At 46.0% G+C, this 25,393-nt stretch overlaps 1 protein-coding gene across 3 annotated transcripts in view; it reads left to right on the top strand.

The window, feature by feature from the left end:
* LOC102054055 (chromatin remodeling regulator CECR2) overlaps positions 1–25,393 on the top strand; it is a 102,603-nt gene that overhangs the window by 3,681 nt on the left and 73,529 nt on the right. Inside the window, exon 1 of one of the 3 annotated variants that reach the window (XM_014281247.3) lies at positions 9,085–9,173. The exons of the other annotated variants lie outside the window; for them this stretch is intronic. The gene's annotated coding sequence lies outside the window, so the exon portion shown is untranslated. Of the gene's footprint in view, positions 1–9,084; positions 9,174–25,393 lie in introns of those variants that run through there. 3 annotated transcript variants of the gene reach the window in all.

Below are 25,393 nucleotides of genomic sequence, written 5' to 3'. Positions count from 1 at the left end.
AAGCCGTTTGCCCTCTACTTATTGGCCCGAAAGAAAGTGAAGCTTCCAGATGCAGGGCTGCCGTCAGCAGCTGGATGTCAGGAACCTGGGAAGCAGATGTTTTGTTTTTCTTTTTTGCTGGACCAGTGCGTAGCCAGAGACTACAGGGAAGGGGTGTCCAAAACTGAAAGAAAGAAGCGCATCCATCAGGCTGGGCCCTGGGCATTGTTCGGGGAGGGGGTGGGCGCAGCCGGCCCCCATGCTGGCTCCAGCAGATGCAGGCGCCTGAGCGAGGCACAGGGCTCCTCTTTTCAAATCTCTGCCGCAGCATCACCCGGCGAGGGACTCTGGAGGGGTTCAGCTATCGCCAGCGGGTCAAAAGTTCAGTGGGCCAGAAGCGGGTGCTCTGGACGTGTTCAGCTTCACGCCGTGTTTTTACGTGGATCTCTGAGGATGGCAGAGAGGCTTTTGCCTTCTGGGATGTTTTGTGGTTTTTTTTTTTTTCTCCTCCTCCTCCCCTTTTAAATGGCTGCCTTGTCGGCCATCTGCTGTGTAAAACTTTCATGCCACTTCAAAAGTGGGCTTTTAGTTGTGTTGGTTTGGTTGTTGTGGCTTCTTTTTTGGTGGCTAGTACAATCTGCACCAAGTGGGTTTGTCCTTACCTACTCTTAACAGTACTCCAGCAGGAGAAGGTCTGGCTGTATGGGGCACATAATTTATTTTTTTTAGTAGGCATTGCCTTGATGGACAGAAGGGATGCTTTCCACAATCAAGTTAGTACAGGCGATGATAGGGAGTGATTTGTTTCCCTCTTTAAGACTGGACTGTAATGTGGGACACCTCTTGTGACAAAGTGTCTCCTGGCCATGTGCCTTCCCCTCTGCAACAGAAATATCCTTCTAGCAACTGTAGGGATTGTTTGCTTCAAAAATATTAGGAGAATATTTAACGTTTTCAACCGTATTTCAGCACAACTTGAAAACACTGGATAGAAGCCAGCGTGGCACGGCCACCCAGCTCTTTGGCATGTGCTCCCAGGAGCTGTGGACTAAAACATTTAGTAACTTCTGCCTGGGTAGGTCGAGGGGAGGTGACTTTCCAGAACGTGCTTGAAAATAGTCAAAACATTGTTGTTAACTTAGTTTATTTGGAAAAGGGGGAAAAGCCACATTACACAGGGAAAACATAAATCTTTTCCTGTGGTTTTTAAAAGCGCCTTTGGGCAAATTGCCTCCGCTGTTAACTTCACTACTGCTTTAAGATGCTTTTCCTCACCTCTTGCCCCTTCCTAGGGCTTCAGGTTCTGGCTCTACCTTTAGGTACGTTCCTCCCACCCACAGGCAGGGCACTGCTGGTCTTGCCCACCTTTTTCTTCCTGTAGTGTGGTATCTGACATGTCAGTCCTTGAACAGGCTCTTTCTGTCAGGAATATTATGTGGCTGTTACAAACCAGCGGCTGCTACTGCTCCCATGGGTCTCCCAGGAGGAGGAAGAGTGTGGAGAGAGGCAGAGCTGTACAGCAGCCCTGTGAAGGAGGGAGCAAACAACAGGGTTTCTTCTATCTGTGCAAACTGGATACAGCTTTAAAAGGAAAACATATCTTTTAATGTGTTAAATTAAAATTAGTTAAAAAAAAATCAGTTTTTCTTGTGAGGACAGGATGGTGAATATACTTTGACCTCTACTTTCCTGTCCTGCTGAAATTTCTCTGTGAAGACCCTTGCTCTGTGCCCTCTGGGTGCATCCCTTGTGATCCATGACACCAGAAAAGCATAACCTTCCAGTTCTGTCAGTGGTTTATGTGGGGTTAATTGCACAGGCAGTGTGGTACCTTACCTGAGTGCTAAGCCTTCACCGCTCTCTTTAGCTATTCTGGTCTGGTGCTGCATTATTATTTGTATTACAGTAGCATGTACAGCATCCACTGATGCCTCATCATGTTGTATGATAGCTGAGATGGCCAAGTAGCTTCTGATCAGAAGAATTCAGATTCTAATTAAGATCAACATGACAAGTAGGTGCTGCAAGCTGATGAAAATGTCAGTGAATTAATGTAAGTCAGCTGTACTCATAGAGGGTAAGTCTGAGTTGGTTTAAATGCTTTTTCAGTAGAATAGCTCAGGCATTAGGATATCCATCCCATTGGTGGTAGGCAACATTACAGTTGAAGGGACTGGGCATTAATTGTCTGAAATGAGAGCAAGCAATAGATCTGCTTACTAAAACTTCACTCTCATGCAAAGCACTCGGCTTTAGAAAAAGCAGAAAAAAGAGGAAAGGTAGAGTAATTGGCAGTGCAGGGAGAGGTGCTGTACAGCAAGTAGACAAGGTTGGAAAAAATGGTGGACTTCAAACATACCGAAGTCAGTCCCATTGTGCAGAGACCCATTTATAGACTGCGGTGTGAATTTGGGTCTTATACCACAGTCACTCCCTGGTGGCTCCGCTTCCCCTGGGCAGCATTGGCTTCATCAGAGTAGAGGGTGCAAGCTGAGTATTTTTTGTTTGAAAATCAAGTTTAAGTACCCAAATGAAATGAAGGGTTAGTACTATTTTTATTGTTCTTTCTACCTGTCCCACCCACTGTTTGGTTTAGTTGCTTTGGTAGTGCCCCATCCCTCTCCCCATGTCTGTTCCAGTAGCAGTTTTGCTGGTCTTCACTTTTGCTGCCTTAGTTATTCTGTTCATAATAGAATCATTAACACTCTACATGTCAGTACTAGGCTCTAGAGTTCATTGAGATTAATGGAGGGGGAGGCAGAGAGATACTTCTCAGAGCTGTTGTTTCAAGTGGTCTGCAAATTGGAAAGCATTATATCAGTTTCTATTTCAAATGCAAGTCACATCTCTCCCAACTGTAGATCTTAAACTTTTTAACAAGTGTTTACATTTTATATAATAAGACTCTAGTGTAATTGGATACAAAAAGAAGGAATAGGTAGTTCAGGAAGCTGATATGTGAGTTAAAACATTAACTTAAGCCTATGAAAAGAAACAAGAAGTGACTGCATGAAGCCAAAGGGTGTCTGAACAATGGATACGGAAGGTTATTTTGACAGCAACATTTTGAATGGATCTGCGTTAGGTGACAGGGGAGTTGGGGAATGACTGTCGAAGGAAGAAGACAAAGAGGAACATGATAAGAATTTCAGAGATTTGGATGGGAGTACATGGGGCTTGATATTACAGGTTTTCTGTGGTGTTAATAGTTGGAGGCTGTTACCTCTTCTGCTACCTCAGCGGACTCTGAAAATCGTGTCTGGTGTTAGCCGAAGTGTTTGCGCACCCACGAGTTTAACATTTTAAGCTGAACTTACTTAAAAACCCGGTAAAGATAATGTGCAAGTCTTTCCCTGCTAGAAAAGAAGTTTTGTGTAGTAGCTTAAATATGACTTTTAAAGCAGTTTGCTTTGTTTACAGAGACTGCCACAAATGTGTACCAATTCAATGCAGCTGATGTAAACTTCTACATAGTGCATCTAAATTAGGCTTCAAAAGTTTGTTCCTTTTGGAATTTGCTCTAACCAAACCAGCTAAAAGTAACACCTTTAAAGTGTTACAGCTTTATATGTAGACCTGCTTAACTGCAGTCTTTCTCTGCCAGCGAATAATGCCGGCAGGGCTGTGCCATTCTGCCCCTGGCATCTGTTAAGTGCCTGCATGAAGGGTGAAGAATTAACTTTTGTAATGGCAATGGATGCTTTCATAGACTTCTTTCAGGCAAAAAATCTCAAGAAAAGGGCTATAGGAAGAAATGACAACAGCCAGGGAGTTAAAAGTGACCGAATTAAAAGTTTATCATGTAAACCTTATTTTAGGTAGGTATGAAAATTATTTCCCCCCCCTCCCTCGTTACCAGAAGCAACAGCATCTGCTGTGGTGGTGGGAACAATGCAGCCTAGTGATTCCTCCTTCCTTACAGTAGAGAATCCTGTTAAACACACAAGGCTGTGCCTCAGAGTGTATCCTTTCAGCAGGCTTGTTCCTTTTAATGGGTGCCCATTCCTGGGGTCTCCATTGTTTCACCAACAATAGCACTAGGGGCAGCTGATTTGGTTGACAGAAAATGCGTTAATTTAACAGATCTATTCCCTTTAGCCGGTCTCCTTCCTATTGTGCCCCAGTTCTCTCCCAGTTCCTGGGGAGGAGGGCCCTGAGAGCAGGGTCTGTTAGGTGGAGGGCTCCTGCAATTAGGAGGGGTTTGCAGCCTTTTGTGTGAGGAACAGAAAACAGCTGATGGGGGCAAGTGGTGCTAGTGCAGTTTGCTTACTGCCAGAACACACATTTTTCTGGGGTTTTTTTGGGGCTTTTAAGCCTGCCTTTACTGGGGACAGGGGAATAACTTGACACTACAGGCTGATGGCAGTCAAGGTCTTTGCTTTGCCTGGAGGTGGCCTCGCAGCCCAACGTGGCAACTTCTTTCAGACCTGGCTCAACTTCTTGACAAGCTTGTTATATCCTATAAATGCTTAGCTAAAACACACGCTTTTCACTGAAAAAGTTATGCTGCTGTTATCTAGAGTAGGGCTGCTGAGGGCTGGCTGGAGAAGGCAGTGTGTAGAGCTAATACTGAACTATTTGAAACATGAGGGGTATAAGGGTCCTCAGGCCACCTTTGCCCTAGGCCAGACCACCAGTTTAATGTAGTTTTAGAACTCATCTGGTTTAAGCAGTGCAAGCTCTTCACCCTAGATGTACTTATGCTGGTTCAGCTCTTCCGTATATTAACATAGCTTAGTTCCGCAGCAGTGTGTGTGTCTTTGCTGGTTTTTACATTGGTGTGGTCAAGCTGGCGTGTTCAGCCTGGTGGGAAGGAGGGCACATGCACTGCTGAGGGAGCAGTGAAATCCAGAGCTTTGGTTTTGGGAACTACCACAAGGAAGATCTCGCTCCCTTTCAAGCCCTTGCCACACTTTGGACTCTTGTGGTCTGCCCTTCCCTGGCACCAGCCTAGTTGCTCGCTGCATCCTGGCTGGGCTTTTGAGGGTGTTGTAGTCCTGTGATGGGAGCAGGACCTCATGTTTTTGGTGGCCACAAGCTGCCAGGTCAATCTGCCATGGCTCTTAAGACTTTAGCCTTAGCTTAGTTCTGGTTGCTGGGGCTGGTAATGTAAAGGAGCTCTGGAGGGTCTTTTTTGACCTCATTGGTAAAGCCATTAATTCTCTGGCTCTTTCTCTCCAGCTAAGGCTGCTGTAAAGGGGCTGGAGCTTTGCGTGGTCAAAGGGTTGGAAGGCAGAGCTAGTTTTCTCATTTTTGGTGAGCCCCATACACAGGCAGTTGTGTGGCACCAAAAATATCTGTATATCCATAACACAAGGCAAAGAGGGTTGTAGGGTTTTTCATTCTTGCTTGGGGTTTTTTTGTTTGTTTTAGGAGGCAAAAGGGTGAGCATTCATTTAAAGAGCTTGACTCTTAATAGAGCTTGTCATTGTTGCTAATATAAAACAAATGATGAGCATGGGAGAGGAGTCAAAGGCTCCCTCTTCTGGTGTGCTGGGAAGGTTCAAACGCTGAAAAATAAGCAAGAGAAAAAAAAAAACCCAGCAAGCAAGACCCCTTCCATGCTTTTCTGTAGTATTTTAAGACCTCGCTTAGGCCTAACCCTTCAGTGCATAGGTTGCTCCATGACTCCTGAATAAATAACATTAAAGGCGCTCTGTAAAAGTGAAATGTATTTTCAAATGCAAACTGCACTGTACTTGCGAGTAAAAGTGAGTCCTGTTTTCGGAAGCGTTCCCAGTCTGAATGTGGAGGATGGCAGCCCTTCGTGTCTCTGTATCTGACATTTCTCAGTGCCTCCCTTTACTTTTTTTTTTTTTTTTCCTGCATTCCCCTCTCACAAAGGTCATGCCTTGTTCCATACAGCTCCCAGGCCGCATGTGTGCATTGGCATGTAAACATGTTTGGGATGATTGCAGGGGCCAAGTATGGTGGTGAGCACTCTATAGAAACTGCATGTCTAAGACTCCAGCGCTCCTCTTGCTTTTGGTTGAGTCAGCCAAGAATTCAAAAGTTATTAATGGGTGATTGATGGAGAAATGTTCACAAGGAGTAGCACTTGGTTGAGATTTTTAGGTGAGTTTTCTAAAAAAAACCAAAAAACTTGCATAAAGTGCCAGTTGTGAGTACCTCTGAAATTAATAGGATTTCAGGGCATTAGTGAAGTGACTTTTTTTTTCGTTCCTGTTTTTGTATTCTTCACTGGAGTATTTGACATCACATGGCCATTTTCCCCGTGTTGTTAGTGTGGACTCATGAGCAGTGTCTGGTGGAACCCAGGGACATCAATTCTCAAGCTGCCTTCCCACGGCAGCTCCTGCCACCCGTCACGGATGGCAGTAAAACTGCTCACCCGGATTAAAAACCACAACACTTTTTCAAGTGAGCTATGTCTACCCAGGAGCGGTTCTCCCGGCCGGCTCCTTCCACAGCCCCACAAAAGGGTTGTACCAGCATGACTGAAGCAGTGGCACAGGAATGGAAACAGGCAGCGGGGAGGGGAAGGACTTTTTATAGCTGACACTTCTGCTGAAAGAAATGCTTATTGCACTGCATCCGTGGGTAGCAGGTGGAGTGAGACTGCACAGGTAACGAGGTCATGCAGCAAGGGGGGCACCTGGGGAAGAATTCCCTTATCAGCCTCTGTGAAAGGGTTTTGGGGTTTGTTTTTGGTGCTATATCAAAGCTTGCTATAGCTCTTCTTTCTTTTGTAAGAACATTCTGGCAAGAAGAAGTTTAAATAGAAATTGGTGATCCTTTAAATTGTTCCTTCCAAAGTCAAACCTGATTGTAAAGGTGAAGTCAATTAAACTTCACTGTAGCTGACAGTCTTGCACAAAACCAAAATAGGGTAAAATTTTATTAGCTTTCTTAGAAATTTAGGCTTTAAAAAAAAAAAACAGCACAACCAAGCCATTTTCCCCAGAAAAGTTTCCCTTAGGCTCTGGTCACCCAGCAATGCAGGTATCTATGCATCAAGATCTGCTTGCTTATGCTGAGGAGGCTGGAGCAGCTTGCCTTGTCGGACAGGGCAGCCATGTAGAATAAACAGAGAGTAGCAGTCTCGATTTCCTTTCTTTCAGCCCAATACAAGGTGCCAAGGCACAGAAGACTATTTTGCCCTTAAGATAATTGTGTGTTGGAGAGGATCAAAGAGCTTGAGGGGTTGTTTTTTTTTTTTGGTTGAAAGGGGATTTTCTCCATGGACAGCTGCAGTAGTGCATTAGTAGTGCAATGGATTATCTTTCCATGATCTGTAGGATCTCAACCAGCTATCGAGGGGCCCCACTGAAGGCTGCTGCTTGGGGGAGGCAGAGTGAAAGTCTCCTGTAACAGGGAGACCTGTAATGCCTGGGAGCTCGGACCACTTGGCTCCCTGTGCCCCAGCAGGGCAGGTGGTGCTGGATATTCTTAGACTGCAGATAGTGCTGCAGAGCATGGGGAAAGGCAGCCCAGCTCTTGGTTATGATTAACTGCAGCTGATGCCCTGCATCCCCCCTGCTCTCCGATGGAAGTGCTTATTAAGGAATGTGAGAAGGGAGCTGATTCCAGCTGCTGCGGCATCCCGTAAAGGGCAATGTGTAATTTGGGAGGGTGTTACGAGTCCCTCGGCAGAACAAACTACTCACTGTAGTAAATGTCTGACCTGCCAAATGCCTGGACTTTCTCATTTTGGGAAGTTTTGGATGATGGCTGAGCCGCAAATAGCAGTGGCATTGAGAGGGAGTCCCTTCACATTCGTGGGTGGGTATCCTGTATCCTTGCTCTGTGCTTGTCAGTGGGGAGGGGTGAGGTGGCCCACATGGCCTGACTGCTGCAAGGGTGGCAAGAGGGGATGGGACAGGGCTTGGTGCTATCAGAGGTGGAGATCAGGTCATGCTGTGCTTCCCTGACCTGGTATCGGGGCTGGGAGATGAGGGGGCTGGAATGTGCAGGGCGGTGGAGCTGTCAAGGAATGCGGGTCCCCAGGTGGCCGCTTCAGTCGCTTCTGCTTAAGTCAGGCTCGAATTGCATCTGCGCTGGTTAATAAGTGTCGGGGTGGCTCTGCTGTGGCAGGTTCTCCTGCGTGCGCCTCTGGAAGTTAGCGGGATGCCAGAAATACGGGGGCGACGGTAGCATCTTCGTAGGCAAAAAAACTCACCCCCTTGGCATTTTTAGATTTTTCTGCTAAATTTAATGACACAAGTTTGACCACTTTTGAGGGTTTTGGTGGTTGGTTTGTGGGTTTTTTTTCCTTCTTTGACAAGTGAAGCACAAGCTGGGATGAATGCAGCTTTGGATTTCAGGGCTGAATTTTCTCAGGACAGGCAGTTAGAGAGACTTGTCTTTTGTAAGCAGGACTGGTTTGAGAATTAAAGGATGAGCATGGACTGCCATATGATGTTGTGTTGTTTTTCCTTGGAGGAGTAACTACAATTTATAATGATTGCCTAGTTCATAGCCAGTTGGCAGGAAGGCTGTTGCGAAGGGATTGATTATTAGTGGATGCTTCATTGTGCTGTCCAAGCCTGAATTTCTTGATCTAACCGGTTTCCTTCATTTGCAATGGCTGTAGTCAGCAGAGAGGAGAGATGTCTCCCCACTCAGCAGCACTGTTTTTTGTTCATGGGATATGCTCAGGAAAAAAAGGGTCAACAAAAAGTGTCAACACTTAAGTGTTCTCATAGAAAGCCAGCTGGCTGGCTGGCTGGCTGGGGACTGCTTGCAATTTTTCTGCTTCCTCTTGGGATTCTCTCTGTATTTGTTTTCAGCATAGGGACTTAAACAAAACTAGTGATGTTTGGTGTGAGTGTCCTGGTGGCTCTGCTCTTTTCCTGGTAAATGCGCCGGGAGAGTGGAAGTGTCACCGGGAAGGTGATCTCACGCTCAGAAATGCAAAGGCACGCTGGCAGCTGTGGCAGTTGGAGCTGAGTTAGCATTTAAACCGGCAATAGAGGACACACAGCAGTACAGATGCAGCAGCACAGGCTTGGACAGCAACATCTGTCGGGCTCCTCGCATAAATGCTGGGATGGTTTGGCTGTGCTGAACCACATCCTGCTGCAGCTCCTCTGATAAGCCTGGGCTAGGTAATTAAAAGTTTGCATGTGTGCAGCTATGCAAAAAGCAGCCGTGCCACTGCTGAGTGGTGGAGTAGCCAGTGCTGCTCTTTGGGAAAGGGGGTCTCTGAGCTGGGTCTGAGCAGGAGCAGCCATGTGAGTAAGGGCCCGTGGAGGAGGTGGTGTGGTGGGTGTGGGCTGGGCTGCACCCCGGCTTTGCTGCCTTGCCGGGCTTGGGCTGAACGGTAGCAGTTGCAAGCGGACAGCTGAGCTAATACTTGAAAAGGGGTGGGAGACTCCATGCCAGGTCTTGGAAGTTTGATACTTAACCCTCTGCTTGTCTGCTCCTTTCCTCCTCCACTCCCAAAGCCCCTCTCTGGCTCTGTGTAAGTGTCCCAGTTCTTGCAGCTGCGTTAATTGTAATGGGTCATTTAGTCCTGAAATCCCTGTTTAAAAGGGGCAAGTCCTTGCCTCGTGTGACAGCTGCCGCCTTGCACTTTTCCCCAGGCTGGAAATAACTGCATATGACACAGGAGCAGAGCGTGGTGTGGGGGAGGGAGGCGGGTTTCTGGCTTCCTCTTAGTGCTATAATGGCTTTGCTGTGTGACTCTTATCCCATGTGGACAATAGCAGAGCCATGCCCCACATATTTAGCAGATCTCTCTATTGGCAGTGCCTAGGCAATTCGCTTAACAGCCTGGCGCTCTTAGGGCTCTGGTCGACTGAAGTCTCTCTGGGCATCTGGGAGCGAGAAGAAAGGGATGCATCCTGGGAGTGACCAGGACCAGGATGCCTGCCTGGAGCATCGAGGAGCCTCTCTGGAGCCAATGTGGCCACCCATCTGGAAGGGGTAGCTGCACTGTTCTGTGCAGAGGCAGAGAAAACGAGAGGGAAGGCAGAAAGGTTTCTACTCCCTGCTCCCATTCCCTCTCCAAAATCCAAAGCCTTGAGCCCATGGAAACCTGGCCAGCTTTTCCTTCTAGCTGAAGGGCTGTCTCCTGATTGGAATGACAGCTTTGAACTGGAAGACATTATTTCATTAGCGTGCTAATCAGATACAGAGATTACCTGATTGGCTACTTAATAATTAAATGAAGTTGCCTGTAATTCTTTGAGCACACACAGAACTAATTAAATTAACCCTTCACTGCCCTGCATGCCTGGGGTGCACTTTTGTGAAATAGAGAGGGCAGCTTCCCCAATGTGGGGACTGTGAGCAGAAAGGGGTGTGATGGTCACGAAGAAGCCAGTGCTGGACTGCCAAGGTGGTCTTTCTTATTGAGAGCCTGGAGAGGAGAAGATGACACACTGTTACACCCTCCAGTTCAGTTGACCTTTGATGTACCTGATAGGTGATTAGTATGTTTGGCAATGCTCCACCAACAAATCTTGTCCCTGAAGAGCCTAGAGAATGCACTGGGCTTATGGAAGTTGGTGCCCCACCACATGCTGTAAACCAGTTGATGGCTTTGTATTGCCTAATGAAGAGCAAAGTATTACTGGAGAAAGATGCACCTCACAGTTCTTTAGGAGAAACAATGAAGTGGAGAGCTGCTGATGTTCTTCCCTGTCTCCACTGGCACAAGGCCCCAAACAAGCCAGGATGTCTCCATGCATTTAACAGAATTCCACTAATGAAACTTGTTGACCAATTTCTCTCTACTGCTTCAGTGGCTGCTTGAGGAACTGCGTTTTGCACAGGCTTACAGGAATACAAGTGTGTTTCCTATAGTTTGAGGAGGACACGAAGTTGTTTCGGTGCCATAACTTTCCTTTACTACAGATTTTTTGAAAAAATGTGAAGAGTAATGACCAGAAAGCTTCCCTGTGTTTTCCAACCTCACATTTTCCAGCCCTAATGCTGTTGCCCAGGCTTTCAGCTTCTGTAATGCTAGAGGTGTGGTGTAGAGTTTGAAATTCACAGTGAAAGGCTAATTTTTATAACCTGTGAGAATATTGTTATCATGTTAGAGACACTCTGTGTTCAATTATTTCATCGCAAGGATGGAGAGTCACATCTATAATTTTTTTGTGTCCCTTTTTAGTACTGAACACTAGGTTGAGGCAACAGGAAAACTACCTTGTAATAATCTAACTCTGTTCCCTTGCTGCTGCCACAATCTCCTTCTAGACTTTGCCCATACATGTTAAAATGAAACTGTCAAATTAAGCACATTTCACTGTCATCCAAAACTAAACTTGGCAGAGAAGGGCTCTTGGACCTTCTGGCCTAAGTTACCCACGGCTGGCTTCAGCTACCCCAGTAAGAAATTGCTGCTCCTCCATTCGTGGCATGCAGGATGGCTTTCCCCGTGGTGTGTGTTGCTGGATCTGTCCTCTTCTCCCCTGAAGACTGGTGGTAGCAGCAGTGCCCTTGGGAGTCAGGGGACCATCAGCAGTGATCCTCAGAAGCTTCTGAGCTACTGCTTTGTCTTTAAAATCTGGGTTCCGCATGATAGGCAGTCCAAAATGCCTGCCAAAACAGGTCAGGAGACAGAAGAAAACAGGGAGGATGGGAAACAAAAGGACAGCTTTCAGGGTATTTAGGTGGTTGTAGTGCTCCCTCCAGGAGGGAGCATTTGTTGGTGAGAAATGATCCCATGTTGACTCCATAGAGATGTGGGTATGCCAACAGAGTCTGAAAGAAGAGCAGGGTAAGCAGAGAGGAGGCTTGGTGAGTCTTGATCATGTGTCCCTGTTGACCCCTGAGATTTAGTGACTCTCCCTCTAAGGGAAACCATCGGACCTGTTCTCCCCACCGGCTGGCCTTTGCTGTCCTTCCGACAGGCCCCATGCTGTCCTGTGGCAGACCCAGAGCTGTGGTGCCCACCTCCGAGTCCAGAGCTGGGGTCTCAGGGAGGGTGCTGCTGCCATTTTGTGAGCGAGCGGGCAGCCATTGCTCTTAAAACCGTGGGTTTGGGGGAGGTGGGGAATGTGCGTTCAGCACACACAGGGTCAAGCTGGAGCCCAGCTGCAAAAGCCAGTTAGGTTTTAGTATTATTAATATTTGATGGTGTCCTGCTGTAAAAGGACAATAAGTAAGGCTAGCAGGTCTGTGCCTGGCCTGTTGTTGCAGTAAAAAGCTGTTTTTTGAGGACATTTCTGAAACAAAGGACATTGTAGTGTGTGGTGGAAGTGGCCATTTAAATGCATCTGACCATAAAGATGCTTGCCTGCCAGCAATTTTGGTACTGGCGCTCATGGGACCCACTCCTGTGGGTAAAATCATGCTCGGTAGGACAGAGCCTGAATGCCAGAGATTCTGTTTGGGGATGGAGTTCAGGGAGGCTTTTTACCTCTTGTGTCCTCCTCTTTGTTTTTGTTTATGGGTTTACAAAGTCAGATTAGCATTTCAATGTTGGAGGTGAAGGCCCTTGGGCTGGGGTGGAAGGCTGGCTGGCTTATCTGGTTTGGGATTACTGCTCCTTTCCCAGCAGCCAGCCTTCCCGAGCTCTGGCGAGGAGCAAAGCCTGAGGCTTCTCCCTGTTGGGAATGTGCCCAAGCTGCAGCTACTCCTCCAGCTGAAGCGTAAGGTAGATGGGCAGTGTCACCGTGAAGGGTAATTAGCCTTCTTTTCAGGCAAGGATAATTTTTTTTAAAAATTGAAGTTGGGGGGGTGGGGACAGATGACGATGACACACTAAAAACCAAGAGCGCTGAATCCAGAAGCTGTTCACTTATTCGGGTTGTAGCTGCTGATCTAATAGAATGATGCCAGTCCACAAGCTTGGCTTTGCTTTGATCCTGGGAATCTCACATCCACAGTCCTATTACTTTAATAAAACAGTGTATTGAATAAAGGAAAAGCCTTTGCCCTGTTCCTCTCCCTGTCAAGCATAATGCTGTGTTCGGTCACAGCGGTGCAAATTTGGAGCAAGTCCAGTGGGTGCAAGTCTATGTACTCCAGATTTATGCTGTAATTGCAGAAAGCAGTGTCTAAACTGAAATCAAAGTTTTCTTTTTGGGATATCCGCTGTTTGTTGAGTAGAGCTGACTGCTGCTCCATGTGTTACCCAATCTGTACACTGAATATGGAGTGCTATAGGAACAGTCTTACATGCTCCTGTAATGCGAGACTGTTGCATGTGGTTGAACTTGCAAACTTAAGTTTACACAAAAAGGTTAAAGAGGTAACAAGTATAAGAACTTACTTGTCTTTACTGCTTCTTTATTCTGAAGAAAAATGGAAGGTTTTTTTTTTTTTAACCTTCCCCCAGTTTGATTAAACTGCTCATATGTCTTTCCCCCCCTATTTGAAGAATACAGGGCACTGTATTTTTTGGTGAAAGGTCAGTCTAAAAAAAAAATATCTCAGCTTGTATTAGCAAAAAGTGTTTTGAGTCTGAGTAAAAAATCTTTCCCTAGACTAGTTTCATCTTATTGGCTGTCTCAAGTCAAGTCCTAATTTTTTTATCCTAGTACAAGATTTTATAACTGCCAGTACTTCGTGCTGCCTCTCTTCTCAGGCTTGGGCACTGTGTACCCCTTCATTCCTTGCTGCCCTCCATATTGCTGTTTGTCTGCTCTCTGGGAGAGAAGTCATTCATGGTGCCAATATGTTAAGCTGTTGAGAGAATGGGGAGAGATGAGATGAAGGTATTGTTATACTGGAAGGTGTAAATTGGTGCTATCAACCACTTGTTTGATTTCTAGACAATTACGACAGTGCTTGAAGTTGTGTCTGAGCTGAACAAATGGCTGGGGCTCTGCAAGTTCCCCATCTTCTCTGTTTTTTTGAGTGCTTTCTTCCCTGCTGCCACCCAAAAAATTTAGTAGGGCTGTACACGCTTGAGCCAAGAGGATGTGCCTGCGTGTTGAGGAGTTAGCTGGGTGTACTACAGAGAAGTTACCACATCACATGTTAGCCCTGGCCTAGCCTGGTGGCTTGGCAGGGGCAGGGTGAGGAGCTAGGGCATGGGTAGGAGGTGCTGAACAGTGTGGTCTTTCTGTGTTCCTTAGGAGCAGAGGGACAAGTTTACTTGGGTGATGTTTTCTTCTGTGATGTTTTCTGGTTAACAGGTGGATGCTTGACATTACCTAGGGCAGAGCCCTCTTGTAGGACAAATACCCAGCTGCCACAAACAACCTCTTATTTGTAGTCTGGGACTTCTGCTCAGAGAGAGGGCAAGTGAGTGTCTCCATTCCTCCCCCTGTAGGAGGGATGACGAGGTCTGACCTGTGGCACCAGAAGAGTGGCTTGTTCCTCTGAGCTGAAGAGGAGGAATCCTTTGCTGTCCTTTCTCCTTATAGCTGGGAAGTAAGGAACCTTCTCATTTTCCTGATTTATTTTTCTACTTTTTCCTAGCTGTAATAAGAAGCGGGATGGGGAGTGGCACCTGCTGCATCTTGGAGACAGGTTCATTCATTAATGCCACCTCCTTCCATCAAAAGGTCCAAGGTGTGTTGACTGTTACTCAACTGCACCTTTGTGTGGAGCTCTTAGCATTCATATAGACACATGCATCCATCCCTAAATGCTTGTTCATCACATTCCTTTGGTCACGATGGGTGGAGTATTGCTGCACTGGTGCCGTACCCTGGATGTGATGGCTTTGCTCGTTGCTTTTCCCGGCCGGTTGTGGTGTGCGCCTGGTTTTGTGTTATGCCATACATGGAGAACAGAGCTAAAGAAGGCATCTGAACAGAGAGAAGTAACACTAAATGGAGACTGAGACCTTGAAGGTGTGATCTGTGAAGACCATTATGAAAGGAAGGCCAGTCAAGACTTGATTTCAGGAAAGGCTGGTGAGGAAATCCCAATATAAAGTAATAAAAATATATAGTCAGAAGGAACCTCTGGAAGTCTCTAGTCCAACCTCTTGCTTGGATTGAGGCTGTCACCCGCAGCAGGTTAGGTTAACCGTGGTCTAAAGAATGCATAATGCTCTTCTCGGTTCTTTTTCCCACCCCTCAAAAAAGAGAGCAGAATTCTCACAAGAATTGTTTTAAGAGGACACTTAGCAAAGCACAGTCTAAAACCTGTTTGCTGAAATTCAGCTTGGGCAGAAGGGGAACTGGGAAGCAAGGGTGCGAAAGGAAGGCAGGGATACACCTTTTGCTGGTGTGTTTTTGAAATTCCACTTGAACTGGTAATAAGACAGGGTTGGAACCTGCCAGTTGTTTTTCTCATTCTGCAGGGAATAGTTTGCCTTTGAGGGATGGTTGTTGCCTGTGCACTGATACTTCAGTTCAGGAGTTGTTATGCAAGCCCTCCAAATGGGACCTGTGGGTAAGGAACACACAAAATAGCAGCAGTTGCCTTGACAGAAATGGCTTAGACCAGACAGGAAGATATTTTTGTTTTTATTGAGAACAGAGAGGCCAAGAGTTCTGGCCTTTGGGTTTTTTTAAGATCTTGGTCATTTCATCTACTTCTGTGTGCCTGAAAGCTAGGTGAATATTCAGTCCCTGCATCCTTATCAGCACTTTCTTAGGTGTGCCAGCACAACTCTGTGGGGCTACACTCAAATAGGTCAGGGAGCTGATCTGGCCAGTGGATAAAAAAACCCAAAACAACACCTCAACTCCCCTTTTCTCCAGTTATTTTTTTGCCTGGATTACTCTTACGAGCTTGCTTATAGAGTGGCCCAGCAAACAGTTGTCAGCCATATTGTGGTGTAGGAGTTGGAATGAGCAGCAGGGATGAGGAGAGGGGCAAGAATAATTTAGCATTCAAAGTGGACTGTCATATCAGACTGATCATGCAGGGGTTCATCAATGTCAGTAGAAAGCAATTGATCTTTGAGAAATGAGAGGAGTCTATTTTAGACTGGCTTGAATCATTCTGAAGGTGTTTCTTTCTCCATGTGTGATGGAGAGGAACTGAGTGCATCGGTTCAAAACAATACATCAAACTTAAACCTCATTTTTTGACTTTCATTTTAATATTGAAAATATCAGCATGCCTAATTAATGTTCATAATGCTTTACCCTCAATGCTGTTGTAAGTAGAGAAAATGTCAACAGCTAGAAGCAGAATCTCAGACTTCTTAACAGGGCAATTGTGAGCAATAGCAATACCATGAAAATTCAAATGCTAATCATACCGTAACTGGGTGAAGAGCGATCTGTTGGCTCTGGGGTGAGAAAAACTACTTTTAACTGCTTGCTTTTGGGTAGGCCGTCCATAAAACGGGGCTGTTCCTGCATGGCTTTCATGGTTTCTGTCAGGCAGTGAGGGCTTCAAAGACCAGTATTGTCTGCTTGCCTACTAGGGTATTTTATACTTGAGCTCAAGTGGTAGCGGTGGTAGAGAGGGTGTCTGCTTCAAACCACTGCCATGAAATGATAGTGAGGTGTGTGTTGTACTTTATTGTTTTCTGTGTTGAAATGATGCTAAATGATTACAAATTAAATTACTTGACAGGAAACTGTAGATTTACAGTTGTCTGTGCAGCCTTTAATCCATTGCCTTGTACCTGCAGATGATGATTGTTTTTAATCACAGGGTTACTTGCTTTTTCCATGGGAGAATGGCAGTGCTCACTCTGTAAGGCAAATGGTGTAACCCAAGGCTGTGCACTCAATGAAACTGCTGTCCGAGTGGTTCTCACCTTGTTTGCTGAAGAAGTTTGAAGGTGGGCAGGACATGAGAGATGGGGCTGCTATGGGAAAAGAAAGGAAGTATTTTGGTTAAGTGAGGGTGTAGTGCCATGTCTGTGGCAAGGCAGGTGTGAAGTCTTTGGCTCTCCACTCAAATAAGTGGAAGAGGTGCAGGAATAGAGGAATAAGGGTAGGTTTTGCCAGCAGAAACATGCTGAATTAGAGTTGCATGTTCAGTCTCAGCATTCATCTTTGTTGCAGAAATCCAGACTGACTTATGGCTCTGGGTGAGTTGCTTATGCACCATTTCTCACAAGAAGTCTCCATGTAACCAGCTTGGTAGCAGTGCTGTCCTCTGAAGCAGCTCGGGACACGTGTTTCTCCTCAGCTGTGGCAACACAACTGTTCATGAGCTATTGTGGGAGCTGGGAAAGAGCATAAGTGAAGCCAAGGCAGACGGTCCCAGATTGTATCATGGACAGGCCCCACAAGTTATTGCGTCAGTTGAAGCACAGAGGGCAAAGGCTCCTTCGCCCCCAGTTTGTGCTCCAGAACTCCAGGTTGGGGCCCTGGTTCCTTCCGTGCATCTCCATCTCTGGCTGCTGGTTATCCACATGATCCAGATAAGGACATGTTTTTCATGTGCTGAATTAGCCAGCTGAGGAACAGCCGTGGGTGCCAGCCAGTACAGAGCTAAATTGGGGAGAGGTGTTCAAAATGGCAGAGCTGAATTTATGCTCAGTAGTCTGTGGCATTTCTGGTTCAGCACTGAACTGCCTTGAAGCTATCTTAACTGTATTGCCAGACTTTAGCTTTAGAAAGCGCTGAGAGCTTGGTGCTGAAGTTGAAATTGGTAACGGTGCTGGAAGGAAGAGCTGGCCTCTGCCCCAGGCTCTCTGAGCAGCTTTGGGCAAGGCATGTTTCTCTCCCTTGCTTTCCCTGTCTCCAGGGTGTGTTGCTACCTACCCACCTTCTTGTAGTCCTGGGAACAATAACAATTAAAATTCTGCTTTGTTTTAAATGCTGCCCTAGAAATGCCATGCACGGGGCTTGTGGGATTCTTTTTGCAGGTGGAGAGAACAATCTCAAATACAGGTGTAGCCACTGGATGCTGAAATGAAGTGGTGAGTTTTGCTAGCACTGGTAATTTTTTCCCCCTCCAATTTCTCATTTGTCAAATCAGATTAAAAATCATGAACTTGTAAATAGGTTGAGAAAAGAATTAATGCTTATTGGATTGAGATGCTACGTGGAGGCCACCACAGAAGAAAGGTCTGTGAAGCGATTAATAGCTTATTTGGTGTCTGGGCTTGGAAGCAATGTAGCAAATTAGACATTGGGGTACATAAAGAATAAGAAGGATAAAAATCAATACTGAACAGCTGTCTTTACTTCCTAGTCTCACACTCCCATGTACTGAATGAAGTGTAATGGAGATGTATGTGATTACTCATTTAATAACTATTATAAAGGGTTTCAATAACGGGACAGACCTCGGGTTCTTTTTACAGTCCTAAATGTAGCATTTCCTTCTTCACATGTCATCACCTGAACTGTTAAAGAGAGTCAACGGTCTGCACGGGCAATATGAAAGTAGTAGTAATAAGTGAGGCCATGCAGCAGTGTAAAATCCAATACCCCAGTTAACAATGAGTGAAGAGTGAAATAAAGCTTGGGTGTCCTCTTTTGGGTGAGGACAGGGGGGAAAAAATGAGCATTAAAACTACTGAAATTGGTAGAAAATGAGAATAGAGGGAATTGTCTGGATCAGCGATATGCGGAGTGCCATACTGGTTATAGGTTTGAACTGTCTTAGTATCAGCTTTTTGACTGTGTGATTACCAACAGACTCAAAATTGTAGGCTATGCAGCTCTGAGTCAAAGACAGCTGATTTTTTTGATACACAGCCCTAAGAGCTAACTAACAACGTACCTGTTGTAGTGTCAACAGATCTGTGGTTTGCAAAAATGCAAATTTCTGTATGTCTGATGAGGTAGGCTGTATGGAGTGGATGTTGTCAACAAGCTGGCTGGTGCTGGTGCTGCTCCATTTCTTCGGGGATAATAGAATCTGGGAACGATTAAGAGGCAGTGTAATCAGTTCCTGGGGGCAGGAGCATACCCTCTTGCTTTTCAGCATTCCCTTGGCTGACTCATGAACTCTGTTGATTGACTTGGGAAGCAAATGAATCCAGCTCTCCTCCACAAGGAAGAGTTATGGAGGCAAGGTGGTGAGAGGAATACATCAGATCTGAGGCAGCTCCTGCCCTCTCTGCTGTGAAATGTGTGGAATTTACAATGGCTACTTAGCTGCTAAGCAAGTAGGATTTCTTTTTTCTTTTTTTGACCTTTAAGGCTCTGTCTATCCTTTAAATTAAGGACTACAACAAGCTATAGCCGGGAAATGCTCACACATAAACATAGAGGACGATCTTGGCAGCTTGCTAGAAAACAAACTGTAACTAACTATAGTTGTCCAAAAATAAATGCAGCCATAAGATTTGCAAACACTTCATGTGCACTTTGGTAAATGAAGGAAACTGTGTGTTTGGATTCACAGCTCCTTGGGCTACCCTCTTGTTATTCAGCTGTTCCCAAGCAGGTAACTGAGAACTTTCCTTTGTGGTGCAGGGAGACATCCATGCTTTAATGCCCGCTGTATTTCCACACTTCCTTCCACCCAGGATTCCCAAGGGCATTAGTGGCTGGTTAATGAGAGCAGGCAGGCCGGATCCCTGGGAGCTGAGCAGCACCCTGGCCTCACAGGTGAGATGCAGCGTGGTGCAGGGGGGTTAGGTGACCTGCCACAAGGTTTCTGCATGAGTGTGGGCTGTCTGCAATACAAAACAGGTCATCTGTGTTCCAGTCCTACATGTGGAAAACGCAAGAGTAATTAAAGCATGATAGCACTTGAAATGTTTCTTTAGCATTACTTAGTTCTTTTGCCAAATGGTCTCTCTCTTTTTTTTTTTTTTTAATACTGTATTTTGATAGTGGTATGCTATAGGTAGTTACTCATCTCCCAGGCACACAGAGAGGGGGCATAAAAGCTTGCAATACACCAAAGTGTGAATAAGGAAGAGATGGGCTGCACGAGCAGGACTTGCCTTTAACCAAATTTGGTTTATGGTATCTTACATTCAGGGATGAGAAAAAGGCCAGTGGTAAAAAAAAACCCTCCCAGAGGCTGAGTGGGCTGGTGACAGGCGAAGCTGCTGAGGGGGAGAGAAGAGACAAGCACATGGAAAATAAGCTCCTGCTCCCTCAAAAACATCCATGCAGAATGATAGTGGGGTGGGTGTGGGGGCGTGTAAGCAAGTAACATCCCAGAAGCTGGAAGAATAAAATGAAAAGGCAGCAGGATCAGCCCGCAGATGAAAGGCAGCCCCTTTAACATTTGCTCCCGGACTCCGGCAACTCTCAGCAGTTGGCTGGAGACTAAGCTGGACGGTCCTGTGGAGCTCCAACAAAGGGACGAAACAAACCCCCGTCCCCCAGGGCCCCCCTCCCCGACAACGCGTGAAACAACTTGATAAATGATTGCTCTGTCAGGGGATGAGGGGATGGAGACGTCTGGGAGCGCAGGGGGAATGTATCTAATTCAGGCATGAGGGGAGCGGGCAGTGGGATGGGGGTACGGCGATCCCCTGCCTCAGCAGCAGAGTCAGTGAGTATGGAGAAGCGGGAAGGGGTGGGCAGCTCTCCATAGGGGTTTCGCGGGAGCAAGCTGGTGTGCTCCCCCCAGCTGGCCGGGTTGGGGGGGGGGGGGGGGGGGGGCAGTGGTGCCCTGCCTCCAGCCCCCCCCAAGCCGCCGGCCCTCGCTGGCATTACCTCATGTAATGGGGATGGCAGGAAATACAAACCTCCCCCCGCCGCTCCCAGCCCAGCCCAATAAGGGCTGCTGATAGCATTGAAAGCTGCAGAAACAGGAGCCCATGCCCTGGCTCTATTCAAAGGAACATTAATTACTCTAAAACAAAAACAAGAGGAGTTCACAGCTGGGGCCCAACACTTCAGCTCCCCCTCCCTCCCTCCCCTGCTGCTCCTCCAGAGTATGTGCAGGCCAGCTATTTATACAGTCTCCCCTCCCAAATGACTGATATTGGGCCCGGAGCACCCTTGGTGCTCGACCCTCTGCCACTGGGATTTATAGGGATGGTGCTGCACAGGCATCTCGGAGGCAGAGGCAGTCCAAGGTCTGGATCCATGCTGCAAGAGAAGCTGTGTGCCACTGCCACAGACCAAAAAAAGGGCTATGTAATTTGTGAAAAGCTGTGGCAGCTGGAATAGTGAGCTGTCCTGCATAGTCCAGAGGGCTGCCGATGGAAACCTGGGCTTATCTCGGCAAAGGGTAGGAGGGAGCAGTGGGGAAGCTTTGGGGGGAGTCCTGCTGGAAGGAAGTAAGGATTTGGTGGTGGTGTATTTTTTCTCCCTCCCCCTCTGTGGGAACTGAGCAGAGAACTTAATTTAGAACCCTCCTGAGCTGCTGGTTAATAAACGCTTGATCCAGGAGGCAGCTGCTGCCACCACTTACAAGGTGACCTGGAGCCCTGTTCCAGCGTGTCCCAGGCCACTATGTCATGAGTACCAGTTGCCAGGAATAGAGAGCATGACAATGTGTATAAATAAATAAAATGGGGTTTGAGTGCACTTCTGTGTTCAGCTGATGAAGAGGAAGAGCATAGCTTCAGGACAACTAAATGCTGAGTTTGTTGTTCTGGTTGCTGTCATCCATCCAAAGATAAGCTGGCCCCAAGCCTTGCTCTTGGGGCAGGTTGGCAATAAATGTTAACAAAAATAGGTAAAACATGGAGACTACCCGTGAGGAGGAGTGCTCTGAAATGTGGAAGGCAGTGTTTGCCAGCTGTCAGCTCCAAGCATGTCTTCACTGGAGAATTTGATCTCCCCTGGGTATTGCCCTTCCCCTTCTCCTCTATGCTGCTGCCCCAAGGTCTGCAATGAGCTTAGCAAGTGCTTTGGCACAGGGTGAGGTGGCTCATCTGCCCTGGAAGCAGTGCGTTCATTTAGGCTGCTAACCCTCTGACTGTGCAGTAAAGATAGAGACTAAAGCACCTGAGTGCTCAAAGCCCTCTAGCACTTCTGTGAATTCATCTTGTGTTTCCAGAAGATTAACAAATTCCCCCACAGTTCATAGGAAAGTGATTTTGGAACAGCTACACACATGGCGTGAGAGCTATGAGAGATGCCCCTGGAAGTGCTGGTGTGGGCAGCCCCTTCAAGAATCCAGCAACTGGTGTATAACTGCAGGGTAGCCACTTGCACTCATTTTAGATGAAGTTAAATGATATTCAGCTGAGTTAAATAGACCTATTTATAATGTGGAGTGGCCTGGTTCAAGCACAGTTGCAAATTAGGAGGACGGAGATAGGAAATTAGTCAATCCTTTTAATGCTTTACCTAGCACTAAGGAGAAACTGCCGATGGCCATGCCTGCTCTCCTCTTGGTCCTGCAAAGACCATCAGTGCTTTGGTTTGTTACAGAGATAGCTGTCAGCCCTGATAATTCCCTTGGGCTTCACTTTTGGAAAGTTTGCCAAAGCCTCGCTGTATTGGAAAAATCCAACATCTAGGAAGACTGTGCTATTTTGGATTGGGTTGGATTATTGAGAAAGGAGGGGATAGTAGAAAGATGTTTCATATGATATTATCTCTACATTCTTTCTCTATACTTAAATTTATTTCTTGTGGACCTGAAACACTGGCATTAAATAACCACTAAACCCATAAAAATTAGTAATAGTACAGGCAAGGCAAAGAATGATGTTCTTTGTGATCGTTTGCACTGAGCTGCAGCACAAAAGTTATAGAAGTGTAACACAGGAAACTTTTTAGAATGCAGACTTTTTCTCACAGTCTAGCAGAGAACAAGTCTTGTAACGCTGGGTATTTGCAAGTGCATGCTGCGGTCAGAAAAGTAGGCAGCCTGTTTGTTTTTCATTTACTACAAGTTCCCAGCTCTTATAGGACCATCATCCACCACCATCATGTAGCACTTCACCTTGTTCACCATCAGCCTTGTCTAGTACTCTGGGCAGTAACCTTCTGCTGAAGGTGGGAGAGGACAACTGAATGCCATGATTTCTTTTAAAGCCCCTGCAGTGTACTTTACCAGAACTTGTAGTCTTACATAGTGGTAGTTGTTGGTTGGTGGGTTGTGTGTGTTTTTTTTTTAAAAGGAAGTAATTTCCGACACAAAAGGGAAGTATTTTTTCATGCAAGACATAATTAAACTGGAATTCATTGCCACAGGATGTTGTGGATGCCAGAAGTCGAGATAGGTTCAAAAAGCAATTAAGCAAATTCATGGAAGAGAAGTTCATCGAGGGCAATTAAGCACAAAGATATAATCTCTGGCACAGGAAGTCTTAAGCCACAGTTTGCTGGAAGCTGGTAAGGGGGAAGCCTTATGGTATGCTTGCACCAGTCCTACCCACCCACCATGTATTTGCTGTGAGTCGCCGTGTTGGGCAGGATATTGGGCTCCAGGGACCTTTGGTCTGACCCAGTCTGATGCTTATATTCATCTATTGTGCTTCAGACAAAATTTACAGTGTCCTGGTTTTGCTAAGGAAATGCTAACAGCATGTAGAAGTGCATGTGACCCTTTGGAGTCCCTTTTGTGTCCTTTGCAAGCAGAAACAGGAATCAAGGCTAGGTCTTCTGGTGGCAGAGGACAGAGCTGGGCTCACAGGTGAGGGAGGGGGGCAGTGGGGAAGGAAAGGAAACCAAGCTGCTCAACCACTGTCCTGCTGGCACATGGCATGATCTGCAGACCGCCTGACTTGGTGCTGGTGAACGAGCTCCAGATGCTTCATGTGCTTCCAGAAAATTGTGTCTGCCTGAGTCCCGTCTTCCAGTAACCTGCCCTTATCTGCCAACTGCTTTCTCTGGTACATCCAAAACAACGGTGCCTTTTAAAATGGACTTAAAGTGAGACTTCATGCTGATTAATAGCATGTAGATATGTAAAGTAGTTCTTCAGATGGAGAATAACTTGATTTTTAGCCTTTTCTTTAGTTTCACGCTTCCTGCAGTTCCCTTTGGTTCAGAAATTTAGGTGAAGCACCTAAATATGATGTTGCATTGCGCTGTCATTCAAGGTAGGTAACGCATGGTTATTACTTCAAGATAAATCAAGTGTTTTCTGATAACAATAATGCCACTTGATTTATATTGAGAACTGTAAAAGCAGTAACCAATAACCCTCAGGTCCTCCCTCCCCACCCGGGGCAAGCCTGTAACTGTGAGCTGCACTGTGAGAGGATGCGTATCAGGGTGCCACAGGTATCAGAAGTAGTTTCTGTCTCAAATTCACTGGTGATTCTGGGAAGGAAATAGGCAGTGTATTAATTAAATTCATGGGTGTTAAAAATACTAAAGGAGTACTACTAAAAAGTGCAAGAGCCTAGAGAGAGATTAAAATATAAAGAAATTCAAATTGGAAAGCGTATGCATATCATATCTGGACATAAATAATCTAAACCAGAGCTAGTTGGTGGGGATGTTCGAGATGTGAGAACAAGTGTGCTGTCTTCCGACTTCTGGCCAACATCAGTATTTCATATTTTACTTGAACCTTCAGTTCTTGAAGATACTTTGAAAATATGATCCAAGTATATGCTCAGTTTAGAGAACCCAGCTGAGCCTAGTGTTCATTATAATTTTTAAAACATTGTGAATCCACTAGGTTGTATTTTTCGTGGGGCCAACGCCATGTTCTAAATGTTTTAGAGACTAAAACAGACCCCTAGTTCAAGAGAGGCTATAAGAGTATGCAATATTTTGCATGATTTTCTTCTTAAATGTGTGCTAATACAAAGGAAAGCTACTGACTGCATGTAAAGGAACGTTATACCATAAAACGTATTAAGACTGGCAGTAGCCTCTACCCTTTTGTGTAACCTTGTTTCTGAACATCTTAATACCAAAAAAGATTTTAAAATTTTGTGGAAGTCATAGAGTATCAACCAGAATTACAGTGGGAGAATGATCCTATTGTCCAGAACGACTGGCAGGCTGAGTATATTGGCTGTTTACCTGTATCTAAAGGACACAGACACCAAGAGAGCCAAGGGAATTGGGCGATAGAAATAATAGGAGAAAGCAAGAGGTGAAAATTGATTGAGCACAAGGATTGACTCCTAAAAAGGAAGAGGAAGCTCTGCTCTTGAAACACCTATACTGGACATGTACATTGGAGGGTGGCAGACTATCCACCGAATGCTCCAGGGTTAGAAATAGGATCTTGTATGCATGCCATTTGTGTCTCTGTGAATTTTAACCTCAATAAAGTCCACTGGAAAGCAGGAGGTGGTTAGTATCATGAATCAGTAGTGAGATCATCTCAGTAACCAATATCAGGATTATTTGACAAAGTAGGAGACTGGGGACACTTTGGATACGCGTTCCCTTGGCAGACTTGGGCTAAGTACTAAACAAGCCACTCAGGATTTGCCAGAAGGTGTAAGAAGGAATTAGATGGCAAATATACAATGATCTTGCTATGCGAGTCAGTGCTCTGGAGGCTAGCTGACTGCGCTCAGCAGTCAGTTTTTGATGGAGATGTTATTCCTCACCGATAGGGAAGAAAGATCGGCGTCTCCTCAAATACTGCTTTTCTTCCAGTGGTGGATGGCTGTCAGGCTGGTAATCTCACACTCACCTTTCTCTTTGCCTAAATGATGTGGTGTGGGCCATGTTGTGTGACCTGCAGGGCAGATGTGCAGCCCACCTCCCCTTTAGCTTCACAACAATATCTGCTCTAGGTTTTGTCTGCATATAGCAACAGCTATACTACTTTTAAGTCCTCACTC

This window comes from Falco cherrug, chromosome 5 (genome assembly GCF_023634085.1).
Source record: "Falco cherrug isolate bFalChe1 chromosome 5, bFalChe1.pri, whole genome shotgun sequence".
NCBI lineage: Eukaryota > Metazoa > Chordata > Aves > Falconiformes > Falconidae > Falco > Falco cherrug.
Note: the sequence above shows the minus strand (reverse complement) of the source record. Positions and strands in the feature narration are given on the sequence as shown.